Below are 7,135 nucleotides of genomic sequence, written 5' to 3' on the forward strand. Positions count from 1 at the left end.
CCAAACAAACTCAAACATGGTGGCTTCGGCCACCGCCCTCCGTTGGAGGTTGGATCTTTTTTTTCTTTTTTTGTGTGGTTCTTCTTGTCCTTGTGTTCGTGTTTCGGTGTGTGTGTGTTTCTCGATTCTCTTCCAGTGCAAGTGCTACACATACTCCTTTCTAGTAGTGTTGGATTTCTTCTGCGACGTGTTCAGAAGTGAGGCGGAAATGCTCTTTGGGGTCTTGGTAAGAATTTGCATTCAGCCATAACCCAACAAGCTTCTTCCTGTCAAAATCCTCTGGATACCCCGTGCCCACGGCCCTTGTACCGTGCGCACGGGCCTCCGTGCGCACGGGGCCTTTAGCCCGTGCGCACGGGGTCTGCGGTTTCTGGCCCTGAAGAGGTGGGACGTGGGGGGGTTTGGGTTCTTTCCCACCAAGTCGCCCCCTCCACGCCCCAGATCGCCTCCAGGCCGCCGCCGTCGCCTCCTTGTCGCCGGTGCTCCTCCGTGCGCCGTGGGACTTCGCTGCTCCGTGGAGATCTCCCGGGATGGGGTCCTCCTCTGGTATCCCCCTCCCCTTGTCCTTCTTTTTCCTCCTTGGATCCTTATTAGTCTAGGGTTTCCTCCTCTACTAGTCTAGGCCAGTCGTTCCCTTGTGATAGACTAGAATCGGATGGGCATTACTGTGGCGGTTCTCCCTGCCGCACTCACTCCCGGATCTCGATCTGGAAGTGGTTGCCGCTGGGCGAACCCCGTGTCCACGGGCCTTGTACCGTGCGCACGGGACCCCCGTGTCCACGGTGGTCAGACCCCCGTGTGCACGGGGTACACAGTGGTGCCAGTCCTGTTTCTTCTCTGTCTTCCATTCCTCGCCAGCTTCTCGAGCACTTGTACTTATTTGTGTCTCTCGTGTTTGTTGTGTTTTGTTGCTGTTGTGTTTCAGACTCTGCTGACAAGAGGTCCGAGCTCCGTCGCAAGCGCACCAAGGCAGGTTCCAGGGAATTCACTTTGGCTCTTCGTCAGCCGTCCGAAAGAATTGGTCAGGGCTCTGAGCTGGGCCGTGTTCGCCGTGCCGCCTCCAAGCAGCCAGTGATTGAAGCCTCCGAGGATTCAGAAGAGGAGTATGATTCGCAGGAAGATGCTCACTATGAGAACCCCGCAGATGCAGAGATAGAAGATGAGGATGATTCTGCTGATGATGTTGATGAGGAGGAAGGAGAGGAACATGTGCTCCCAGGAGGTCGGAATGTCAAGAATCTACCTCTCTCTAAGTGGACCAAGCCAGAGCTTTGGGCTCGCAGGCAGGATTTCCCCTATGTGCCAAACACTGATGCAGGGGTTGACCCAAGATTCAAGAGTGATTTTCAACACCGTGTGTTCTCTGAGCTGATCATGACCAAGAAAAACAAGTTTGCCCCCCACAAGCAAATCAATGTGGAGGCTCTTCGGGACAATGATCATATCTATCCCGGTGTGTATAATGCTCTTGGGAGGCTTGGCTTGATCCCGTTCGTCGCCTTCCACCATCCGTACAGTGAAGATCTTGTGATGCAGTTCTTTGCCACCGTATACTTCCACAGTGATGAGGCTCGCACTATGACTTGGATGTCTGGCACATATGAGTGTGAGGCCTCCATGGCCAAGTTCTCTGACATCATTCCGTATCGGTTCTTTGCTGAGGAGCATCCTGAGTATGGCCGTGCTCGGGAGACAGGTAGAGACAAGGATGAGATTGCTTTTGCTTACAAGCCAGACAAGGCCTTCACCACCGGTTCTATCAAACATTTGAAGCCAACCTATGATACTATGCGTCACATTCTTAGGTACACGCTTAATCCTAAGACCGGGGACTCTCACAATCTGAGGAGCTCCATGTTGGACATCTTTGTCTACCTTCATGACAAGAAGAAAGTGGATGTTCTGGACTTCATGTTCTTTGAGATCAGGCAGTGTGTTCAGGAGAACAAGTCATGCATCTATGCTCCGTTCATCCAAGCTTTGATTGAGTCTGTCTGTCCCGCCAGGTACATTGCCAAGTACCGCACCTCCTTTCCGAAGCGTGATGCCAACTGGCTTCCGGCTGCTCCTCCACCATATGTGCCTCCCAAGAAGGGGCGCAACCCCAGGCCTGAGGATCGTGCTACCTACACTGAGGGATGTTCATCCTATGTGCGGATTCCGCGTAGCAAAGGGAAGCAGGTTGCTACTGATGCCAGTTTCACCAGAGAGGAGAAGAAGTCTCTTCTGAAGACCGTGAGCAACATGTTCAAAATGTGTCAGTCCATTCAGCGCCGTCAGGTCAAGGAGATCAACAAGGGCAAGCTGGTGAGGCGTCAGAAGAAGGCTGAGCGTGCTGCAGCTGGTGAGGAGGTTGGTCCAGGGTCCGAGGACAACGACAGTGTGGCCACAGCTCGTTCTTTTCCCTTGGAGGGATGGCACTTTGATGATGATGATGATGCTTCGAGCGCACCTCCTCTTGTCTAGAGTCTCGTTAGCATCGCCTTTTCCCTTTTTGTTGTCTTGATGACAAAGGGGGAGAAGTGTTCTATTAGGGGCGTTTGCAGTTGGTTTCAGTTGGGTGAGATCTCAAGGCCTCGTTTGTTTTGGTTGTGTTTATTTGGCTTGAGATACTCTTATTTACTTGCTTTCGCGGTGTGGTCGTGAGCTACCTAGTCTATGTGAGAGACTATCTACTTTATGGAATTTATCTATGCTTATGTTGATATATCTTGTGGAGTATGATCAAGCTTCTATAGGTTAGTCTCACGTTTTCTGCTCACCACACTTGCATGTGATCTAGGCACCGTGTTGGGTATTATTATGTTGATCGCATGCCTTGACAATGTGGATCTAGGGGGAGCCTCATATGTGTGTGCTTGATGCATAATCAAGCATTTTTTTCCTTGCACATATATAGGGGGAGCTCCTTTGATCAACTATTGTCGCATGGCTGTTTACTTAAGTTGTATCCTGTATGCCATGTCCTAACCATATTGTCATCAATGCACCAAAAAGGGGGAGATTGAAAGTGCAAGTATCACTTAGATTATATTTTGGTGTGATGACAATGTGGTTAGTGGAACTAATGTTGGTTGCTAAAGTTTATCTCAGGACTTTGGTTCCAAGGTGTCCATTGATGGAGGTGTGCGACCCCCCAGTCCAAAAAGATCAAAGGCGTGGTTACCGGCGACTCGAAGGTTTTTCGTTTTGGTTCGATTTGAGTCGTAGGTAAAACCGCACTATCAAGAGGGGTCTTCGTGGATTTAGTGTCGTGTGGGAATGCCTCCAAGACAGATACACCAGCCCTCCTACACCTCCTCAGATATTCCACTTATTGTGTGCTTTGCCGTGGTGTCCTGTGATGTTTCATCAGAAATCTTCTGGACACCCCGTGTGCACGGGGTCTCTGACCCCCGTGCGCACGGGGTAGTCAGAATATTTCGGGACACCCCGTGCGCACGGGGTCTCTGACCCCCGTGCGCACGGGGTACCTCGAAACTCACTGGACACCCCGTGCGCACGGGGCTGACTTGGCCCGTGCGCACGGGGTCCAACGGGCAGAAATCCCCTCCCGGCCAAGAACACTATATAAGCCCCCTTCTTCCTCCTCCATCCCTCAACCCTAATGTCTTGTTGAGCTCCTCCATTGCTACACCCCATTTTGCTCACTACTCTCAATCCCTCCACCCAATCTTGTTGAAACTTTGGGGATTGGGAGAGCAAGACCCGATCTACACTTTGACCAAACCAAATCGCGTTCCCCGCAACATTCATCCACCATGACTTGTTACTCTTGGAGCTTGGGCTCCTAGGCAGTTAGAGGTTCCTCCGGAAGCTTCCTTGCTTGTGGTGTGCTCCGGAGAAGTTTGTAAAGGTGTGGTGGTCGCCTTCAAGACCAACCCCGAGTGATTCGAGGTTCATCCGTTGGGGGTGACTCGAAGGAGATTACGGTGAGCCTTCAGTGGCATTCCGCAAGCTTTGGCTCCGGCACCGCTCCAAACGGAGAGTAGCTCTTCCCCAAGGAAGAGTGAACTTCGGGATAAAAAATCTGCGTCCTCGTCTCACTTGTGGTTAATCCTTTCCCGCACTTTACTTAGCCTTGTATGCTTGTTGGCTTCCTAATTAGTTTGTTGCCTAGCATATTTAGCTTAGAGCCTGCTTGTCATATAGGTTGTGTTCACCTAGTTGCATATCTAGTGAACCCTTTTTATCCGCTAAGCCTTAAAATTGACAAGAAAGAGTAAAATTTGTAGTCTCCTATTCACCCCCCCTCTAGTCGACCGTATCGATCCTTTCATCCGCCATGCTGGATACTGGTCGGATGATCCCGACGATCAAAAGTGATCGGGCACAATGACCATGGATTGAATTTTGGGGCGACTGGCTCTATCGCATAGACTTCCCTGAGTGCGCGCTTGCGCTCCCTCTTGGGGATGTGTGTGGCATATATCTTGTTTGCCGTTTTGACCTGAGGGGGAAACTTCTTCTGTCCCCCTGTGTTTGGCTGCAGGGGCTCCTCGTCATCGTCCTTGCTCTGCGATCCCTTTTCCTTGTTCTCGGCATTTAACTTGCCGGTTTGCTTAAAAACCAAGCAATCTCTGTTAGTATGGTTGGCTGGTTTGTCTGGGGTGCCATGGATTTGGCAGGGACGGTCGAGTATGCGGTCCAAGCTGGATGGTCCCTGATTGTTTCTTTTATATGCCTTTTTTCGCTGACCGGACTTGGAGCCGCTGAATCTGGCGTTGACAGCAGCGTCATCGTCATTGCTTTGGCGTTTGTGTCTGCTGCGTCGGAGATTGCCGTTGCTGTTTTTGGCCTCGGAGGGGCCTATATCGCTGGCCGTATTTTTACTACGAGCCAGCCAGCTATCCTCACCCTCACAAAAGCGGGTCATGAGTGCCGTGAGGGCTGCCGTAGATTTCGGCTTTTCTTGGCCGAGGTGGCGGGCGAGCCATTCGTCGCGGATGCTATGTTTAAAGGCTGCTAGGGCTTTGGCATCCGGACAGTCAACGATCTGGTTCTTTTTGGTTAGGAACCTAGTCCAAAATTTCCTGGCTGACTCTCCAGGTTGTTGGACTATGTGGCTTAAGTCATCGGTGTCTGGTGGCCGGACATATGTACCTTGGAAGTTGTCGAGGAAAGCCTCTTCCAAGTCCTCCCAGCTGCCAATAGAATTTTCAGGCAGGCTGTTTAACCAGTGCCGAGCTGGTCCTTTAAGCTTTAGTGGGAGGTATTTCATAGCATGGAGGTCATCTCCGCGGGCCATGTGGATGTGGAGGATAAAGTCCTCGATCCATACCGCGGGATTAGTTGTCCCATCGTATGATTCAATATTCACAGGATTGAACCCCTCAGGGAATTCATGATCCATTACTACATCAGTGAAGCAAAGAGGGTGTGCGGCGCCTCTATATCTGGCCCCATCGCGACGTAGCTCCGATAGGGCCCGTCTGCGGTTATCGGCCCAGGTGTGGCTAGGTTTGTCACACCTGAATAGAGAGCCATCATCGCGTGTCGAGGGACGGCCTCGCGATCAGTAGATCGATCTGGTATATCCTGCTCTACTGTCCAGGTCCTGCCGGAGGTCGCATGTATGACCCCGAGCTGTTTTGTCTCTGTTTTTGCGTGGCGGTGGGGCAGGCTGCTGTTCGGCCTGGGTTGCCGCTCTATCCCGACCACGTGGTGGTCGGTCCGCCGCCCTGTCCCGACCGCGTAGTGTTCGATCGGCTGCGTTACACGAGGAAGGTATGGGCTCTGGTGCCTCTTCGTCGAACTGAGGTAGCAACCTTCGCTTCGGGTAACTCTCGGCTGGGCGTTTGAGGCCGTATTCTTCGGCCGCCAGCACATCAGTCCATCTGTCGACGAGCTGATCTTCGTCAGCTTGAAGCTGCTGCTGCTTCTTTTTCAGGCTCCTTGCGGTGGCTATTAGCTGGTGCTTGAAGCGCTCCTGCTCGAGAGGTTCCTCAGGCATGATGAAATATTCGTTGCCGAGGCTTTCCTCATCCTCAGAGAGCGGACGATAACTACCGTCCTCCAAGTCGTTGGGCCTGGGCTGTTCGTCGAGGTTAGCTTGCCCGTTTTCTTGCTCCTCCTGTTCGGATGTTACCTCAGCAAGGTCTTCATTGTTTTCGGCATCGTTCGGAGTATTATTTTCTCCGGTGCGAGCATTGCTGTCTTTTGAACGACATGACTTAGAGCGGCGCCGAGGACGCCGGCGTTTTTACTGTGTCTCAGGAGGTTTATTCTCGACTGGATTTTCTTTGTCATCGTCGTTGGTTGTTTTGGGTGTATCCACCATGTACACATCGTACGAAGAAGTGGCCGTCCAGCGTCCAGTAAATGGCGGATTTTGGTCTTGCTCTTCATCAGCATCGTCGTCCATACTGTCGATGTCTTTAGAGCCGTAATCAAGTGTGTCGGTTAAATCCTCGACCATGGCTATGAAGTGGGTGGCGGGTAGGAAGCAAAATTCTCCATTGTCAGCCCCTAGTTCGAACAGAACATAGTTTGGCTGTGAGTCCCCCACCAAGGACATGTTCTTTAATGAGCTTAACACATCACCCAAGGGCGAGTGCTAGAAGATGTCTGCGGCGCTGAACTCGAAGATCGATAAATGATCAAGTTCGGCATCCGCAGGCTCACATGGTTCGGAACTTACACCCAGAGATGAGTCCGGAGTTCCGGTGGCACAAATATTGTGTGAGGTTAAGTCCATGTGCGGCTCCAACACTGGGGGATCTGTGGCCTCCATGGTGGGGTTGAGCCTCCAATCCTTGGATGCCGCAGTATGCTCTGGATCTAAGGTCAGAGTGGTTACAGGAGCTATCTCCTAGATGTGGTCTGACGACAGATTCATGTTCGTCAAGGTGACCAGGAGTGGTCGCCGCGGTCTTGAATCCGGCGAAGATCAAATCTCCACGGATGTCCGCAACGTAATTCAAGCTCCCAAATCTGACCTGATGGCCAGGGGCGTAGCTATCGATCTGCTCCAGGTGGCCAAACGAGTTGGCCCGCAGCACGAAGCCGCTGAACACGAAGATCTGTCCGGGGAGGAAGGTTTCTCCTTGGACAACGTCATTGTTGATGATTGAAGGGGCCATAAAAACCTTTTGGGGACGGCACCGCGGAACTCTCAATGAAAGCACCAGTGTCG

The sequence above is a fragment of the Triticum aestivum genome, chromosome 2D (assembly GCF_018294505.1).
Source record: "Triticum aestivum cultivar Chinese Spring chromosome 2D, IWGSC CS RefSeq v2.1, whole genome shotgun sequence".
Classification (NCBI taxonomy): domain Eukaryota; kingdom Viridiplantae; phylum Streptophyta; class Magnoliopsida; order Poales; family Poaceae; genus Triticum; species Triticum aestivum.